Here is a 20,807-nt window from a genome sequence, read left to right on the forward strand (position 1 = left end):
CGCGTCGGCAGCGTAGACCGAGCATTTTAATGCCCCACGGAGCAGAGAGCTGAAGAGGAGTCTGTCTCCACGTCCCCGGTGGGACATTTCCACCACCAGGGGGCGCCGAACAACGTCGGCGCGACGACGTGACTGGAGGGGAGGTGACCCGGAAATCTGACTTTCAGATCTGCTCCAGGAGACGCGTCGGTTTACATAAAGGACTGATGTTTGAGACACACCGAATGTTCGGACTGAGACCAGCTGGAATCGGGAGGCGCTTGGCGTTGGTGCTCGAAAATAAATCACTTGGGTAAAAAATAGTCGATCATTTTCTGTCTACCGATCAATCGATCAATTGTTTAAGCTCCATTTTAAAACCAAAATGAGAGACTGGGATTTTTGCAGAATCCGTCTGACTTTTCCCCAAAGACCAAAACCAGACACTGTTGCAAAAAACAGCGTCACGCTGCGACCGAGGAGGAATAACGAGGAGTCGCGAGCTGAACGAACGTCACGTGACGCAGAAGAAGCGCGGCAAACCGCTCGTGTGGCTGCAGCGTCCGTGAACGTGCGTGGGTTTGTCATGTCAGTGCCATTTTTAAAGAAACGTGCCGCGTAACCAGAGGAGCAAGGCTTCGGTCTCCTCGTGACCGGGGAGGGTCGCAGCGGTACCGGACCAGGGCCGATCGGTGAAGTTGAGTTGTCGGGCCCCTTGGGTTCCTCCTCCCGATACGTCTGCGCGGGAACGCGTGTCTACGGCAAACTGCCCGTCGGACGGAGCGCATATGCGGATTTGTACCGACCGACCGGAATGAGTGTCTTCGTTCTCCGGAGACCTGTGACCGACCAGGTCCTGGTCTCGGTTCTGCCGACTTGTGGGGGTTTCTGTCTCCTATTACTGGTCACTAATAATCACGGTAACATTCAGATCCGATTTCCTTGATTCTCATTTCATAACGTCGTCATTTGGACGCGTGGACACCGCCGGAGTGACGGTGAAACTCTCGCAGGGTTTCGGGCAGATTTTTTTTTTCCAGCCGTCGTTTTCTAACTGTTGCCCGCCGAGGAGGCTGGAGCAGATCCTGGCCGGTATGAGGACGGTCGCCGTGCGCGTACATGGGAGGGAGGGACGCAAACAGTCGTGCTCTCGGCTCACGGGGCCTCTTTTTGTGGACTGGGCCTGGGGGGTTTTGAACAGAGCCTCTGCGACGCTGCAGTCCCCCGTTTCTCTGGGCGTCTCTAAAGCGGTCTGTCGGGGTCTGGGCGCCCGCTGGGAGGTTTTAAAGCCTCAAAGTGCGTAGTCCGTTTTGTGGCTGTATTTTCTCTGCTTTTTATGGTAGTTTTATTCAGGATTTTATTACTTAATGCTGACTAATGGTAGGTCGCCGTAGATCTCTCGTGATACTACTTGTTTTTCCTGTTGCCTCGTGTCTCAGCTGATGAAAACGGGAAGACAGCACACAGCTGTTCCCGTGACGGTCTACATTCCCTCGCGTTGTCTCGTATGTTGGTAGTGTCATTATGTGACACTAGATTTTCGCTGCAGCTGTTGGATAACCCCGGCTGATCTCGTTGTCGTGGCAACGGGTCCCAGAGAAAGATGCGGTTGTTAGGGTCCAGGTGCGGATGTAAAACACACACTTCATTATCAGTTCATCTGTTGACTGTTTCCGGACCAATCCCACAGTCTTACTTTATAAAACGCCCATTGGAGGATCCCGGAGCCCTTCTCATTTTTCCTGAACCCGAGGTCCGGACCCGAACGACGTTTAACCAGCGGAAGCAGCGAACGCTCACATTTTAAAAGCTGTTTGTATTTTATGCTTTGATGTGCCATCGCGATGGCTGATCAGTTATAAAATAGTTGTGCATCATTTGATTGATTATCCAGCCCCGAGAGACACATTTAAGCGACTATTTCCCACCGACAGAGTGGAGTCATTCTTCCCCCTGGTGTGGAGGTTTGTGGGGCCTGGGAGAATGTTGGGGACAGCTTGAACTGGGGGACTGGAATTGGTTGCGTCAGACCAGGGGATGTTGTGCTGCGGAGCGTTCTCCCGCCTGGTCCCTCAGCCCGACCATCCCGCTTGGTCTTTCTTCTTCTTCTTCTTCTTCCACGCCCGCTCGCACGGCTTGGACTCGGATGTTAGACAAATGCCTCAAGCCAGCTCGTCCAGGGGCCACCGTTCTTGCTGCTAAGGCCTTCTGTCTAAGCCTAGCCTCCGCCCCCTCCAGTGCCTTCTCAGCCCTCCGTTTTCTACCGGTTCCTACTTCTAAGCCGGCTAAGGTCACCTTTGAATCTTTCGAGCTGCTGTATTGGAGACTGGGTGAGGCCTAACGTCTGAGCTGACTTCACTATTAACAGCAGTGCTTAATAAATAAAACAAGACTCTCAAAGTTCAACATATTATGTTTTCAGATATTAGTTTGGTGTTTGAAACAACTCATGACACTGCACCTCCAACGCCCAGAGGTACAGTGCATTGAAAGCACTGTTGAAAGCTGTTACGGCTCCTCCTGTTCCTCCTTCTAACACTGGTTAGAAATAACCCACTGAAAAAGAGATAAAGAATAAATACACGCAATGCAAAATGATAGAGGGAAAAAAAACAAAAAAAACAAACCCCAAAGTTCAGCCAAAGCTGACATGAAATTTCAGCAACAGGACAAATCAAATGGGAATGATTTACATACAAAGTTCCCTCACTGTGTTACCATTACCACACATTTGTTAAGGAAACAGTGTCGAAACACAAACCACTAACACGTGAGCATGTGAATATTGTTTTAGCACCCTGGTGCTCGCGGGAGACCGACGTTGCACTCGATCTGATGCTGCTCGGAAAACTGTCAGTTGTGGTTTCAGTTTCCTGCCTCAGTTTAATGAGAGCAGCAACACGTGCGTTGTGGAAACGTCCGAGAAAAATAATGAAGTGCACAGAATTTGTGTGAACACTATAAAAACCTTTATTTAGAGAAATAACATTCACGTACAGCACGATGTAACTGAAACTAGAGGTAGTTTGATGCTCAAAAACGAACAAAGATCTTTTATTGGTTAAATTGTTCAAACAAACAATCACAACAAAATTATATAAAGAGAACATCAGTGAGGCGGAGGTGCCCTGCTAAAAGCTACTTTCAGCGTTGATGTGAAGGGAGTGGAGAGCGTCTGAACGTCCAATGAGCTAATTCTTCCAGCTCTGACTCGTACGTGCCAGAGAGCTGCAGCTGCCACTCCGAATCGAGGGCGTGTGTTCAGGTGAAAGGAGGGCCGACCACAACGGGGTCATGAGGATTAATTTCAACCATGTTTCTCCTCCACTTAAAAAAAGGTCTTAAAATACAAAAGCAGAACCCCCCCCCCCCCATAATCTTCGCCGTCACTGGATGGACAAGTAAAGATTTCAGTAGTGTGTCAACTGGTGTTGTCCAATCAAGAGATACAACTTTTGCAAATACATTAAATAAAGTCACAAATTTCGATTTGCAGGTACTGGGTGTGAACCTCCAGCAAAAAAAACAAGTTTGCGCAATTTGTTTCAATTAAACGATGCCCAGAACTCCACTTAGTAAACACTTTCATTAGAACGAGGCCCAGCGGGAACTTGCGAACAGGTGGTGCAGCTGGCTCCCGATCCGGAAGGTTTCTCTCTCAGCGACCAGAAGCTTTGCTGCCCGCCTCAGAGTCTCCCAGAACTTGGACATTTCGGTCACAGATCTGCTCACAAAAACTGCTCTAAGAAAATGATGTCAGGCAGTTCAACAAAAAACAAAAAACAAACTCGCGGGTCGAACGTCCATTACGAGAAAGGCGAGCGAGGAGGGAGTCCTGCACCATCTTGTGCGGACTTTCACGAAAAAGACTTTCCTTCCTGTAGGTAGCTTGTACGTCGCTAATGAGATGTTCCACTGTCGAGGAAACTGGTACGGCAGCATTACGTCCGCGCAGATTTTATGATCTGCGACTGAAATGACCAAGTTGCGGGAGACATAAGAGTCCACTTAAACTCGAAAAATAAAAACGACGAGGTAGTCCGTCAATTATGAATTTCGGTGCAACAAAAAATGCACACGCAGCTTTGGGTCCTCTGCTTTGAGGAAGACGACGGGTAAGATCCCAACGATAAGGAAGGGTCTGGCTGCGCTAAACCAAACCCTTTGGGACTTTTTGGTCCAACATAGGTTGGCTTTGAGGTCGGCGTCCTTCTTTCCATAGGAAATAAAAAGAAATAAATGTCTCATGCAAAATGATCCTGCTGCTGATCACGTGTTGAGAAGCTGAAAGAGGGTTTACTTTTCAAAATGGGATCCATCAGTTTTGACAGGTGTTGGTTTTACAGCAGTCTTTGTCCAAGGGGATTAGATTCCTCCAGCAACCGATTCGCTCACAGCCAAGATCTTCATAACGCCTGTGGATAAAGAAAACACAGAGTGCGTTAGTTTTTGCTGCCACACAAGAACCTCCGCTAAAACACTCTTTACTATGCACTTGATAACCAGGCAATGCAGTAACCTGCCACCCAGCTGATCAGACCGCACGTCAGCTGCGTGAACATTTAGGACCAAACTTCTGCAGCTGAGCAGAGAATCAAGTGACTGCACTTCCAACGCAAAGCTGCGCAAAACCGGCTGGAGGCCAAATCTGAAGCGAATCTAGACTCAAACTACGCTGGAAATCTTTGCATTTTTCCCAATGACTCGCCTTCTTTTGTTGTAGAAGACCTGTCCGCCCACCGAGAAGTAAAAGTGGGTAGAAGAGGCTCTTTAGATGCACAAAGACTCTACTCAACGTAGAGTAAATTGATTCTTTTTCCTTATCAAGAGCCTCTTCTGCTGTTTTGTCAGCATGGAGGTTTTCTGAAATCGGACCGTTGATTTTGGTGACAAATACCCAACGCCGTTTCCCGAAAGGCCTGGAGTCAAGAGCGCAAACCCCCGACACAACTGTCTGACCGGGTTTGTTCAGACGATGGATGACTCGTCTGGTTACATCATATTATTACTCTGGTTGTGAAAACAGTGGTCAGATGTTCAAGTCGGACTTACGTCCTTTTCTTGAGAGGATTTCCTTATGGTAACCTGGAGCCACCATGATGATCTCCCTCCTGCTGGTCTAGTGTGTCCAACTGTGGCCGAAAGTGTTGCTGGTTTGAATCCCCAAACTGATTCTAACGTCCAGCTCTCATCTCCATCAACAGCAACTGCCAATGTGTCCTTAAGCAAGGGACCTAGGCTGGAAGTGGTGAGCTTGGGGCCACCTCATACTTCACACACTACATGAACAATGAACAGACGTTTAACAATTAATCAGCTATGTCCCAAAAAAGTCCGATACTACAAGAAGTAACGATAGTTTTTGTTCATTTCTGACTTACTTCTCGTTTTCGATGCCGTCGTATAAGAAAATATCCACCGACTACAACAGCAGCAGCAGCCAGGGATAGCGAGGAGCAGACGACCACTGGCAGGATCCAGATGTTGGGACTGGACCGACCATCTGATGTGAAAGAATGAAAACAAAGACGACGGCTGCAGTCACAAAAAATGTCAACAAAGCGCCAAAATGGCTGAGAATTCTTTATTCTGTGTCTTTTTCTCTCGCCCTCACGGAGCTGGACCATTTTCTTACCTTTGCCATCCGTCCCGTCTTCTGGATCGGGAGTTTGTAGGCCTCTGTCACGCAGCGGCGCCTCTGTCGTCCCGGTTCTAAGCAAGTTTGGATCTAGAAAAACACGAGATTTGCAAAGATTTACAGCATAGCGTTCAAAACAAACAATATTAGTAGGACAACAGCGACGTAAGTTGCTGACAAAATGACCCTTAAAGTTTAAAAGATTCTCATTTTGATCTAATATGGATATAAATGACTCATCACACAGATAATTTTACTAGGGCTGCAACTAACACACAGTCATTTTCATTATGAATTCATCTTCTGGGTTTTTTTTTTGGATTCATTCATTAGCCTATGAAACATAAAAGAAATTGTCCAAAAATGTTTCTGAGCTGAAGCAGACGTCTTCAAAAGTCTTGTTTTGATTCACCAAAAGCCCCAAAATGCCCAATTACTCAGTTTACAACGATATGAAATCATCTGTGCCGAGAGGCTGAAATCCGGGAATATTCGGAATTTTAATGGCCATGTTTGCGTAAAAGCGGGATCCGTTTGTAACATTTAAAACAGCTATAGACAAATTTACTCACCAACAACAAGTCGTATAATTGAAGCATTCGCTTTGCTCCTTAACTTTGGGATGAAACATCTGTATCTCCGTCATCCGCATGCGTTCGTTCACGATCTTGAGCGATATGTTTCCACGTTTCAGGTCGTCTGTGAACAGCGCCGTCCTGGCGGCACTGCGACGGGATCTTCATGTCAGGGTCCTCTCGCTTGTCCCGGTAAGGTGCGTACCCGACCGGCTCAGCCGATCGGAGGGGTCGGGCTTGAGGTCGGGCTTGGACCACTCCACCGTCAGCCCCCGCACGTCGACGGGTGGGTCCAGGTGGCATGGCAGAATGACGTCGTCACCCGGCGCCGCGAGGATTGGCAGAGATGAACCAATCACCCGAGGCTTACCTGGAAAATTGAGGGGAAAAAATTAAAACTTATGAAAAGCGAGTGAAGTGTGGAATCTGATTTGCTGCATGTTGAAAACATACATACATACTTAAAGCAGTGTAAAGCCTTTTGAGCGGTCGATAAGACTAGAAAAGCGCTATATAAGTGCAGCCCATTTACCATTTATTATATAATATAATATAAATGAAAAGACATCAAATCCTAACAGCTGGAACCAGCATATCTGCTTAACCACGGACCAAAAGAAGTACCGATTCCTTTTCCGTGGATCGACTAACCGATGAATCAACTAATCGACAGCCGCTGGTAGTTTCATTCAAAACCTCGCAGCGATTAGGTTTAGTTCGCGTTTCTGTAACTAGCTCGTAATATTGCATGAACGCCATTTAACAGCCGGTCAAAGCCCGAGACGGATCGGTGGAGACCCGTCGGGATGATGTGGCCTGGAGTTAAGCACCGTCAACTTCTTGACATTCAGGTAACGTTTCCGTCCCTCCTTCCCAATAATCGTTAATAATGATTAACCGTATTATTTCCAGCCTTTTACTCGCCCGATGGTTTTTCATCTTCACTTCTAATTCCGTGAAATCCTTCTACTGCGGCAAAAACAGCGGCAAACGAGTTCACTGAAGACGCTAACTGCGGTTTACACGTATTTTTTTCCAGGTCCAGTGGCGATGAACTCGCCCGAGAAACATCGTCTTTTTTTTTTGTTTTTAAGCTTTTCTTCGGTTTTGAAGCAGTTTGAAGACGGAGGAAAACAACCGGTAAAACGCGCCGTGTTTCACGAGGCGGCTAAACGAACGAGCTAAAGCCAGCGGGGGTGGTAGCAACGTATCTGTTCACCTTCAACGGACGTGCAGTGGACGAAGGCCAGGACCCGGAGGGTAAGAATCCAGAGGGCAGAAGCCCGAGAGAACCCCTCGACGTTCGCCTCCGACATGCCCGCGGTTGACTTGCCGGCCGCCGTACCCTCGACCGCTTTAAAGCCTCTCGCGGGGCGCGTGCCTCTGACTTCAACTTCATGCGCGAAGCCACGCGAGAGGGGGGGGGCACCAGGGAAACTGTGCGTCATGGGTGTCATGTGTGTCATGGGTGCCTCCCCGCCCCGATTATCTTCACGGATTCCTACTGACTTAGAAGAAAAGGTATTTGATCCCGTGGGTCGCCTCTGTCGCGGGAGCCTGAGTCAGAACCGGAGCTCGGGCAAAACGTTCTTCCGCCACGGCCCCTTTCTGGAATTTACCAGAACCACAGCGGCACCGTGCTCTGCCCGGTCCAAGACAAACACTTTCCAGAACAAACTCAGCGATGAATCACGATTCTGGAAGTTTCTCCACGCGGCAGGGCTGTCCCCGGACCAATCTCACGATCTTTAACTTTATAAAACGCCCACTGGAGGATCCCGGAGCCCCTTCTCATTTTTCGTGACCCGAGGTCCGGACCTGGGCAACTGCAGCCAAACGTAGAAGGAAAATTCAGTGGTCATGTTTTGTGAGTCACCTGAAATTTTGCAAAACTTCTTCCTTGTGTAAAAAATCACAAGATTGACAGGCGAGATGTGGTTTTTCCCCCCCGAAAGAAAATCACCATAATTATCTGTGTCTGTTTACTGTAAAAAAAACCCCATGAAAAGTAAAAGGGGGCCTGAGGCACAAACCTTTTGACATTTGAGGAGTTAGAAAAGAAAACAAAAACCAACAGGCATGTCTTACATTTGGACGTGGACTTTATATCAAGGCAGGGAACTGGCTCCTGCGCGACGTACAATCAGGAGAAGAGTGCGACGCGGGCCACCGGTCGGTCGGGTCACCCGCCGGCAGCCAAGTGGCCTGGAGGTGACGACACCGCACTGTCGCTGGCGAGTAGCCGTTGCGCGCGTTTGAACAATTCGCAGGCGGATTTAGTAAATTTGTAATGAATGAACGGCTGCATTTGGTGTCATCCTCCTTGTACTTGATGAATGATCTTATGCGACCCGGGCAGGCCACCGATGCCACATTACCTCACGGCCCCAAGCACCCGTGAACTTTTTGTCCTAAAACTTTCCTCATAACCACCAAGTAAACACTGAAGAAATATTGTTATGTGACCGTGAAGGCTACACAAATGAATCAGGAAACACAAATGAATTAGGAAACGCTCTGTGCTCTTCGATGGTGGGACATGCATGAAGCTTTCCATGGCCTCCCCTGTACCGTACCGTAGCAGATTTCTCAACCTACGGATGAATAATCGTGATAGGAAATAAACCGACACCGACCGATAGAGGACACAAGTGAAGGTCATTCGGAAAATAGGTGTTTTTTTTTCCCCTCTGGTCGTTTGGTCGAACCGACCATTCAACTGCTAAAAGTATCGTTACAGATGCCAAACAAGGGGGAGACTCGCTGAGTCGTTTCTTCCACTATGTGATGAACCTGATATGGGACACTCCTCTGGGACCGAAGCCCCGCCCTCTCAGCCAGTTTTCCTGGGCTCTCATCGGTTCAGCGTGACGGCAGCCATCACCAAGGTTACTGTAAACAAACAGTGTTGTCTGCTTGTCAACACTGTTTGCCTCCCCGGCGCTATGACAAGCAGCACTGAGACCGGTCACGGCTCGATAAGCCTTCGGACACGTTTTCCAACCCCCCCTCCCCAGAACCAAGGGAACCCCCCCACTGGAGGTGTTGTATCCCTGCTGACAAATCCCGTGAAAAGACCAAAACCAGCAGTGAATGTCTCCTACTAACGTCTCACATGACTTTGAGGCTTCTTGCTTCAAATGTTCTGACTATCAACTAGTATCATATTTAGTTTTATTAGTATTATTATTTACTCTATAATTATTAGTCTCATTATTATTATACATATTTATGTTATACATCTACTGTGCTATGCCCCTGAAATGAATTGAATTGAAGGCGAGAGACGTGCTGCGCCTGAAAAACTTGACATATATTATAGTTTCTAGTACTTTGTTCACCTAATATCTGTAGTACTGAACCCCTAAATGGTAACAGTTTGTCCGTATCCCTCCTTTGCAGGTGTGGACGAGGTTTCAACCTTCTAACTCAGCTGTCAAGGCAGGAAGCACCTGACAGGAAAAAGAAAAACAGCACCATTGTTGGAATATAATAATCATAATAATATGGATTTCAGCAGCATCCGCAATATGAAGTTTCATTCTGTGTTTCTTTGTAGTTGGGTTGCATCTCGTTGTAGTTGTTTTGTGCTGTTGTGCGTTTTTGTGTAGTTGTTTGTAGAATTTGTTCTCTATATACTGTATATATTTCTTAACTAGTCAGATTTATGGACTTTTACATAAAACTACAAGAGTAAAACATGAAACTCCACACTGGGTTTTTTTTTTTCTCAGCTTGGTGAGCACAGATGTAAATTACCCAGAAGTACAAAGTCACTTGGGGCCTTCGTGTTGTTTTCAGTACATCATGTGTACAACACATTTTCACTTCACTATTTCCTCAGAAATAATTAGCCAAACTTCTCAGATGGGTCATAATGTAAAAAAAAACATTCACAAGAACTACGCCAGAATAATTTAATAAGGACGAAGTCAACGTGACCTACTTTACTCATCAGATTTCAATTCTTGTTGCCGCGGAAGGAAAAGCGTTTGGCTTGGTACAGGAAATGTATTAAGATCCGGTCCTGAGAACAATCAACAGCCACAGGCTGGACACAGGCTGGACAAGTTTATCACTGAGAGAAACTGCCATTTAATAAAGACGCCGCTCTCATGGAAACACTGTTTGGGTGCCGCTTTAAAACGTTTCCGTCTGCCCCTTTGCCACGACTTACAGGCACTAATTGTGATTCAACGCAGAAGATTCCTTGTTAGAGATGTTTCCAAATCCTTTTTTTAGAAACACAAAGGATTTATTTGTGGAAACTGTGCTAATAATAGCTGATTGAGCAGGTAACTCCACATTCCGTTTACGAGTTACTCCACCTCGCATTAGAAGCTGCTTCCTCTTTCCACACACGATACATACGTAAACACTGAGCCAACGTAGGGCTAAGTCACTTTTCATACTGTACATCTAGGCTGCACATAACATCATATCAACGACACTCAGTGACTACATTTCAACGACCTGCTTCAAAATGGAATATGGTCTTCGGAATGATTTGATATGCAGCGAAGAAACGTTCACTTTTCAACCCCTTTTTTTAAGCCGAGACATTTAGGTGTTTTTTTTTTTCCTCTTGTAAATCACCAAAATCAATTTACAAAAAAATTAAACGAAGTGATGTACAGAAGTGAATTCACCCAAGAGTCTTGAGTAGAAACTGACTCGCTGCCGAGTGTTAACTAGAACAGAAAGTGGGAAATAACACTACTGGGAAATAACACTCGATGACTGAGCTGCATTCCCCTCGTTAGGACGTTGTCATCTGCCGGCGTCGACGGGAAAAGTCTGCCGCACTCGTGTCAGGCCCACCTGAATATCTTTGGGTTTTGGTCTGTCGGTCGGACGAAGCAAAAACGTTTAAAAACATCCCCGAAATAGACCTTTTTCAACATTTTCTCGCATTTTATACACAAAATGATTAATCAAATGATCCCAAAAATAATCAGCAGATTAATCGCTAATGAAAACAATCATTAGTCGCAGGCCTAGTCCAGACTGAAATATCTCAAAAAGTCTGGGATGGACATTCGTCGTCCCCAGAGGATGAATCCTACGGACTTTGGTGACCCTCTGACTTTCCCTCTAGCGCCACCATGAGGTTGACATTTTTGTTTTTTTTGTTTTATTGAAGGGTCTCAACAAACTATTGGATGGACTGTTGTGAAATATGGTTGAGACACGTGTGGCCCCCTCAGACGACGAACTGTTAAAAAAACTCGGACTTTTGAATCCAGCGCCGTCATCGGGTCAAAATATTAACGTGTCCAGTACTTTGGCTTATGACCAAATACCTGCTTAGCTGACGTGTCTTCAGTGGTAGGCAAAAAATACGAAAGTAACAGATGCTAAAGGGAGAATTTGCACTTTCAGTTTATTGATTGTGGGTTTTCTCTTGGGATTCTGGTTTCTTCCTCTGTTTCATGGAGGAAAAAAAAAAAACTCTTTCCCCAGGGGCCCCTGTCTAAAGATTAGTTAAATGTAATAATTAGTCATTAGTTGTGGCCCCTTGATTAAGACACACGTTTACTTAGTAAAATATGACATTTTAGTACCAAACCAAAGTATTAAACAGGATTTTAACTCAGGGCTCCTTTCACAAGACAGAGCCTTAAGAACAAATGTTTCCTTAAAGCACCAGTCATTTCAGTTCATGTCCTTTAGTGGTATATACACACACATACACACACACATATATAGCACTGAAAAAAACAAATAATTAGTTACTAGCCTTGCCTGCGTGACAAAACAGCTTTGCCCAGTCCAAAATACTGGCCTCCATTACATTCAAATATGAGCGTGAATAGTTGTCTTCAAAATTTATTATTCTTTAAAATGCATTTTTAATGATTTGTCACATTTTTCTTTAAATGTGCAGTGAAATGCAATGTGAAATATCTGATGTAAGCAAAAGCCCTACATGTCCCGTTGGACCTAACAGGTAATTCACACTAATAAGTCATAGTATCCGCACAAGCTGACGGGTTGGAATCTGTTTCGCTGAGACTGATGACGATTTACTTATCACACCGCTAAATCGGGTTTTCAGTGTCAGGTAACCTGTAATCACAAAATGATTAAATCTCAGTAGTCTGTACCTTTAGTGCCACGTCTCTTCTCCAGTGTTTCCCCTAAACAATCCAGTTTTAAGGGTCTGGGAGGGACTGAGGGATTAGAGTAATTAGAGCTCGTACTTTAATCAAAAGGTTCACGTGCATGTGGACGACGAGGTCGTGATACTGTTTCTGGGTTCACGGGTTAGGTCAAACCCCAGTGTTCACAAACTGTTTGAACCTGAAAATGGCGGCATCCGGTGGCCGAACCTTGGTATTTCATTTGTTTGGAAGGAGCTGGAAATACAGAGTCCCCAGTCCCAGCGGATCCAGTAGTGAAGAGCCACGGACGTTTTCACAGCTCTGGGTCCTGGCCTTGCTGCTTCGGACCTTTTCTGCGTCCACTCTCGGCTTAGAAATTACTTCAAGCAGAGGTTCAACTGCACGCGTGCAACAGATTTCATCACACTGTGTCCGGGTTCACTGGTTTGAAGTGAAGGAAACTGAACGTCGGTGACATCCAGTGGCCGATTCTTGGTATTTTCACCTGCGCGGAAGGAGCTGAGTCAAAGGGGGAGGTTCAGTAAAGGCTCTAACGCTGATGAAGGATTGTCTCTGTGAAACGAGGATGCAGACTCTGGCGGGAAGAGCTGGACGACCTTCAAATCACAACGACGCCTCGCACGTGCAACAGGAAGCTGAGGGACGACTGAGCTCTGCAGAAGCCTGAGCTCTCAAAGCGACCGTGGCCATGACTGGTTCGTTTCAAAGTCCAGTTATGCCGCATGAAAGTGTTTTAAACCGCGATGCCCACGAGGCGGTGTGAGGCGGTGATGTCCGAAGCGGTTAATCGGATTAATTTCACGTTTGCTTGAAGGTTTGACAACCAACAACCAGCCTGAGGCAGAGCTGATCTCAAGGCCGGATTCGCGGTTCATCGATAGGTAAGAAGCAGCTTCACTTCTGCCACTTTACTCGCCGGGGTGTTGGGGGATGTTGCGGGTCAAGCCGGATCCGCGGCGGCTCCACCTCGCACCTTAAGAGACCTTGGGGGATCCTCCTCACCATCCTCCCGGTCACTATGAATGTTGTCAGCCTTCACGCCAAAATCCTTGCGTGGACCATCGGCATTTGAATTCTTCCTTCATTCCTCTGGTCCCGAGAGACTAGAGAGACTAGTTCTGCAAGCTTTGCCACAGAGTGTGAAAAACTCCACTGAGCGGTCTGGGCATCAGTGGCAGTGTAACAATAATCCAAATCCGATCTGCGACGGCTACACACTCTCACACAGGAACGGTCTTCTTCGTCACTCCAGCCCCAGAACCAGTTCCTAGGACTTGGCTGAACCTGCGTAAGAGATCATTCTCGGGCTGAGGACAACAAGCTGCACACATTTTGTCCGGAGGATGCCAAAATACAACCAAGACACAACAGAGTTTCAATACTATTTTTTAAAAGATTTATTTATTAATAAATCTGCAGAATAAGAAAAGTTTACAAAACATATAATAAATGGGTTTGCGCTCCCCCATTTCTATATACGCATTTGTGTATATTTGCGTCCCTCGCCCCTGTGTGAATAAATCTTAAGATGCTGACAGTTTAAGTAAAAGACCAGGTCCTGGGTGCTGCTGGAGTTCAACTGGCTCGTAGTAACACAAACGAAATCAATACTAAAGAACTATGTCTACTATTCGTATCTAAAAATAAAAAAAATAAAAAACTTATAAAGCAACGGCCCAGAATTAATGCAACACAAAAAACAAAACACATACACACCCACAATTATGAGAAAAAGTGCTCAGAAGAAAGACTGTGAATAACATTCATTCTTAATAACACACAGTGCACATAGGAAGAAGGTTTCGCCCCCCCCTCCCACCAGCTTGTAAACGCCCTTCATCATTCATCATCACAGTTCAGAATAAACACGGAGAAACTGTAAATATCATTCTGCACATCACGAGGTTTCAGTCTTGGCCAGGAGGTCCAGCGTCAGGTCCCAGCGTCAGGTCCAGCGTCAGGTCCAGCGTCAGGTCCAGCGTCAGGGCCGGTACATCTTTTTCGGTTCAGCCTTTCCAGTTCCGCGTTGTTTGCCGGCACCGCTGTGGCAGTGTGAGAAGTTAACGACGGTTACCGCAGGTTCACTCTGTCTGACGGACTTACAGCGGCCCCACAGACCCCGCGTTACATTTAATGGCAGCGCTGACCCGCATTTTTGATTAATTCTTTTTTTTTTTCTACAGGACTTGAGCACAGCAGCTACGGTGCGGGGGGACTTGGAGTTTCGGTTGAGACGGTAGAGATCACGGTTATTCTGGGTTGTTTTTAGACATAGACGAACGGCAGTGACTGGAATTAACGTCAACGCGCAACCTGTAGTTTTCTGCCGCTGGGGGTCCCTCGGTCGTCGTGACGTCCCGACGTAGCGCGGGATCACGGGGAGTTGCTGTCTTCGCCACCAGCTTCTCCTGGTTAGGATTCCTTCAGCGTCAATCTTTCAGGTCGTCTTTTTACCGAGAGGTCTCCTCCTCTCAATAATAAAAACTGACCTGGTGAGCAAATCCGGTAAAAACACGGAACGAAGCGTTTTCACGTTCAAAACCGTCCCGAAGGGGCTGCGAGCCGAGCTGCCGCTAATGTTTGCTCGTCTCGTTTCTCTGAAAACCTAAGATCCGGACGCCCGACGACTAAAACCCTTCATCTGGTTAAAGTGTATAGCTGAAGACAACCAACAGTTAAAAAGCGTATCCTAAAAATGCAGCTTAAAGCTGGATGAGAAGTCAATTTTACCGTTTTACCGGCAAACAAACCACAACGCCGACGCATGCGCAAAGGGGAAATGACGCACGCCACTGACAGTGAAACGGACGGTTGCCCGGATTTAAACAGCGGATTTCTCCCGGCTTTGGAAATTGCTGGAAACATTTGGGATAAAGTCAGTACGCATCTCAACAACAGGGGTCTAGTTGTCTTTGGACATTTTAATGCGGAAGAGTTACATGTTAGACCTTTAAAATGGCTGATCCACTTGTAAAAGTCTGGCCCGGTGACGCCCGGGGGGTCAAAACAAACATCGATCTTTATGTTCTAGGATTCTGAATCGATTCGTTAACATTGGTCATTATTACATGACGTCATGTCCTGGTGTGAGAGCACAGGGCACATGCTGGAGTATTCTCGTACCCCGTCGCCCAGAGACCGGTGGTCTGAGCTTCAGCCGTCTGTCGGAACTCGCCAAACCAAAAGGGCTCTTCAGACCCCGGTTCGTCCCTCGGCTCACGAAGTTCACGGTAAATGACCACCGGCTGCAACGGTTACAGGACGTGACCACGGCGCCTCTCGGCCTTCGCTGGCTTAACCAATAGCAGCAGTGCACTATGTAGAATTACTGCAGCAAAGCATGAGGATTTGTTTTGTCAGCTGGAAAAAAATCAGCATCGCACTGATGGGATCTGATGCCTGATACGATCGAACCCAACAAATCGATACTTTACTTGTATGAAAGCCGTGATGCAGTTTATGATAAATGTTAAATCTCTCCCTGTTCGTCTAAATTGGATTCATTTTGTTCCTCACGCTCACGTTTATTGATGAATATTCTATGATTTATTACTACTTTTGGTTTTTTAAAAGCAGGCCCAACGTGCGCACTGTGGGTCGTCCCCCCCAGCAAATGATCAGCAGTAGGATTAAAGTCGGCTTCGTCGTCAAACGCGGTCAAGTCCACAAGTAAAAGTAAGATGGTGATAATACCTGCACCTCTGGACTGTGGAAACAGGGACTGTTGGAGATGCTGAAGTTTCTGAGGCATCCCCGAGGAACGGAAACCTGGATAATGTCAGAATCACAAAGACACGTCAGTGACCAGGTTGTGGTCCATGTCGTCACACAGGAAAGTTTGCATGGAACGCTCCGAATTAACAACTGAAGAAAAAGAAAACTAAAAACCGGACCCCTCTCTGGGGGACCCGTGGACCAAACAGCTAACATCACTCGTTGGAGTGCGACGTGACACACATCACGTCACACACGTTTCAACATGCTCCGACCATGCCGTTAGAATCCTGACAAGTTTAACGTCAGGGGGTTTTCCGAAAGCAGGAAATAGGTGACTTACGTTTTGAACATTTCTTTTTACAGATTAGCACCGTGAAGCAGAGACCAGCTAAAAGGACGACGACAGGTGCGAACCAGCTCTGGACGGGATCTGGAAGCATAGAGGAGACGCTGCCGTGACTCCGGGGAAGTAACAGTGCTGCACTGCAGGCGTCTATCGTTCACCAGGTAGCTTTTGCTACTGTGCTACAGCTTCTTTTTTGTTACTACTATGTCATGAGCGTGTGCAGTCTGTCCTCATTCGCTGAAGAAGTTGTTGACCGTGAGCAGCGGTTTCAGAACCTAAAGCGCTCTGTATTCAAAACCAGAGAGATAAGATAAGATGTCGTATTCAGCTGTGAATGATCCGTTTTTTCTGCGACTTACTGGCTTGTTTCGGGTTCATCCCGCTGTCCTGGACTCCGGGATCGTTCTCATTGTCGCTTGGGCGTTCTGCTAAATCTGCAATGACACGGGAGCGCGTTAAATCACCTGGAAAGAGCCGATGGGGCTGCACACTTTCACAAAACTCAATGCTTTCTGTGCTCATAACAAAAGATGCAAACGTGGTTATAAAACTGGAAAAGAAACGGGAACCAGCGTCCTAAAGCCGGGGTCAGTTGCTGAAGACAGGTGTTCAGATTAGTCGATTTCTCCCTTTGGAGTGAAACTTTCCAGCGCGTTGAAAAGAAGAAGGATCTCCTGCTGACTGATTGGTAAGATGCCACTGAGACTTTAACAGTCAGTCACTTAGTTTGCCAGAGTACAGTTAAAGTTTCGACTGTATTTCCACTCATCAACGTGGTTCAGCAACGAGTGATCTAAACACCGCTGGAATCAGTTAGTAGAGTCACTGGACCCCAGAGTTCTGCGCCGCAGGTTTGGTTCTCTACAATCCGACCCGTCTTAACCGTTGGTCGTGGACCAGAAAATGTCAAGATATTTTACCGCTTCATCCACCAAATCCGACATGGAATGACTTGGTTTTCACGCTTCCACGCGGCTCAAACCATCCTGCGCTTGTGTCCGAGACATGATTTTAAAAAAAATAAAATAAAAAAAAAGTCATCGTCGTTCTAGACAACTGATGAAGATGTGTTTACCGATTTTGCCGCAACTTGTTCCAGCTGGTTTCACATCTGAGAAGAAAGGAGAGAGAGAGGGAGGTGTTGAATTAGTCGGAGGAGAGGATCAACCAAGACGTGTGCATGTCATTACTGAGAACTTCCACGGTTTTCAAAATTCTCTGGGTCCATTTTGTCGTCTCCCGATGTTCGGCCATCGGCTTTGTTGCCTGTGTGACATTGACCGAGTCTCAGAGTGCGCTTGGAGTTGGAGTGAAGTGTTTGGCCCCGTGCGCTGACGTCGCACATCCCGACATTTTAGCGAAAAAAAAGGTAGCCAGGAATTCTGCAGGGTTCGGCGAGTTCAGTTCAGGACGTCTTTTGTAAAAACAGGAAATACAATGGCCGAAGCACGATAGTGTGACGGGAAACCATCAGGGATGATACGGTGAAGAATTATTTTATATATACACGCGTCACATTTTTAAACATGTCCCGGCGGTTTATAACAAGAACTCCTGATGATATCATTAATTACATTAATGCGACGTGGACCCAGGTACGATGAATTCACTAAAACTCGACAACATCAGCACAGGTCAAAACAGAGAAATGGTGCGGTCAGCGAACCATACAGTGTTTACGGCGCTTACCCAAGTTCACACAGGTACAATTGCCGCTGCTGTCACATAATGAATACAGCCCCCCATCTTGCTCCTGCACTCCAGAGACCCTGACAGACCCTTCTCCTCGTGCAAGGTCTTTACAAGAGACTCCGAATCTTCTTCTGTGGCGCCGAGACTCAAATCGCAGGTATCCGCTGCGACAGAAGCAAAGATCAGAGCCATTTATTCGCCAAGTGTATCTCGAATCGGCCCCACTGACTCTGAACGGAAGAGTTGCATTTCTGCCAATCGTTGCACATATTTCTTCTGATGGACCAGAGCAGTGCCACTGTTTCTGGGCATCTGTAACAAAATGCACAAAAGGTAAGTTACACAGAGGAGAGGACAGAACATTTTCTGGTTCAAGTCTCAAATGGAAGGAATTGTTGCTTTTCTGGGTCTTACATCACTGTAAATGGAATATTTGGGGGTTTTGAACTGTCGGTTGCACAAAGAAGAAAAAAAAAAAAAAAAAAAGTTGTGATGATGTTTCATTGACCGAATGCTTAATCGATTAATCAATGATGAAAACAGTCGTTACTTGCAGCCCCACATCACTGTGGCCTCAGTTGTAACTGGTGTCAAAACACAAACCGGTTGGTGAGTTTCATTTGACTACTGAGCCGAGTTAAAACCTCCCGAAGATAAAGGCACAAAAAGGTTTTTCCTTGATGACACCCAGGCCTCTGAGAAACATACCCTCGTTCTGGGAGCAGACCGGGAGAGCCGCCTCCAGCCACAGCTCGCTGACGCAGCGTGAAACGAGAGAGAGATGGAGAAAACTGTCCGTTTTTAGCCGAACAAGTGAGTTTGGTAGCACGGATCGAAACTGAACAGTGTGTGAAATATCCACCGACCTCGTGTCCGGGAGCGACCGGACACTGCGCCAACCTGGTGAACGACACTTGTTTCACTGAAATGACTCCGTTATGCATCTCTGTGTCGAACGTCCGGATGGTTGTCGCCATGTTTAGCGGCCGAATGCAATCAAGCAAATCATAACAGCTCCCGCCTTTTTTCTTACCGCATTTCCATCACGACTGGTCCCGAGTGACATTTCACGACTTTCATAAAACGTGCAAACTCATCCGCACCCTCCTGTGATCGCAGTCACACGCTGGTGAGGAATATTCTCACCATGGCTACACTCACTCACTCACTCACACACTCACTCACTCACTCACACACTCACTCACACACTCACTCACTCACACACTCACTCACTCACTCACACACTCACTCACTCACTCACTCACACACTCACTCACTCACACACTCACACACTCACACACTCACTCACTCACTCACTCACACACGCACACGCACACGCACACGCACGTCCTCGTGTTGGACGCAGAAGATAAAGAGAAAACCTGTTTGCCACCGTGGGCGACGACCGCGGATACTCACCCGGGTCCTCTGGTTCGCCCGCGGTGCCTCGTCCAACATCCGCTCCACTGACGGCGCCTGTGGGATTGACCGAAAAACGAAAACACACTCAGAACCTGGACGTTCAAAGTCCGGCACGGTAGTAAAGGGGGGGACCTGGCTAGGTCCGGATCCTGGGCGCCAGAGACAGAGGAGAGAGCGCACACACCTCCCGGGACACCTTTTGGTTGTGGAAAATATCTTCGGTCAGGATGAATGGTTTCATCTCAACATCCGTCGTTGTCTGTCGTTCAGAGGCGGGAACTAATAGCCAACTCTTTGCAGGCACCTTTTAGCGAACTGGTCATTATTTCATCCCCACTTATATGTTACAAGAATATTAGACAGTTTTTCATTTCCTTATTCGCTACTTCAAATATTAAGGATGTCACAGACATATATAGTTTTTAAAATCACGTGTGTACATAATACACTATATCACCGAGGATTATTTTAAAGCAGGCAGGTCTAATCCTTGTCTACTGGTTCTTTGGTTTATGTATTCGGGAATCGATCCCGGGGACGTTTCTCGACGTGACTCAGCCGTTCAGAGAACCGGGACGTTCCGGCACACGACAAAAGTGGTCAGCGCAGGTACCACCGTGAACGGGACCGACTTACCGTGGCTCAGAACGACCAGCAGACAGATGGCCCCGGCAGGCATGTGGGGCCGGGGGGGGGGGGGTACCTTCGGCTATCACTGCGCTGCCGAGGGTCCCGGTTGCTTCGGCGGTCCTCCCGAGTCAGGACGTACCCACGACGGGGTCGCGTCTCTAAAAGCAGGACCAACGAACCTGAAATACGTTTTTTGTTGTATTTTTCATTTCCTTCCCAACAGATCCCAGGTACGAGTACGTCTCTGTGCGCCGCAGGGAAACTCCTGATATGGACTGAGGAGCGAGTCAAGGGTTGGGAGAGTGACCCGGCAGCGGATGCGGCTGCTGGGGCGTTTTCAACCTGAATTTCCAGCTTCCGTGCTAACAACAACCGGGGTTGTTGCTAGCACGGAAGCTAACCGTGTTTATCGTGATAGGAAATAAACCGACACTGACCGATAGAGGCCACAAGTGAAGGTCATTCGGAAAATAGGTGTTTTGTTTTTTTTCCCCTTTGGTCGTTTGGTCGAACCGACCATTCAAGTGCTAAAAGTATCGTTACAGATGCCAAACAAGCATCGAGTAATTCCTTCGTCATAAAGTGTAAAGCATTATCGTGTTTTTATTAAAGACACAGCAGCGGCGTTGTGTTTTTAAGGCGGGCGGACTGGTGCTTGTCTGGTTTTCCTGAGTCACGAAAGG

The 20,807-nt window shown here is 47.0% G+C and overlaps 1 long non-coding RNA gene across 1 annotated transcript; it reads right to left on the reverse strand.

The window, feature by feature from the left end:
* Nucleotides 1-2,932: 2,932 nt before the first annotated feature.
* LOC120797316 lies at nucleotides 2,933-6,258 on the reverse strand. Its single transcript, XR_005708487.1, has 5 exons — nucleotides 6,190-6,258; nucleotides 5,615-5,707; nucleotides 5,361-5,482; nucleotides 5,032-5,258; nucleotides 2,933-4,394 (listed from the first exon to the last, which is right to left on the reverse strand). It is a non-coding gene; the product is annotated as an uncharacterized LOC120797316 (long non-coding RNA).
* Between the last annotated feature and the right edge of the window lie 14,549 nt (nucleotides 6,259-20,807).

The sequence above is a fragment of the Xiphias gladius genome, chromosome 12 (genome assembly GCF_016859285.1).
Source record: "Xiphias gladius isolate SHS-SW01 ecotype Sanya breed wild chromosome 12, ASM1685928v1, whole genome shotgun sequence".
Taxonomy (NCBI): domain Eukaryota; kingdom Metazoa; phylum Chordata; class Actinopteri; order Istiophoriformes; family Xiphiidae; genus Xiphias; species Xiphias gladius.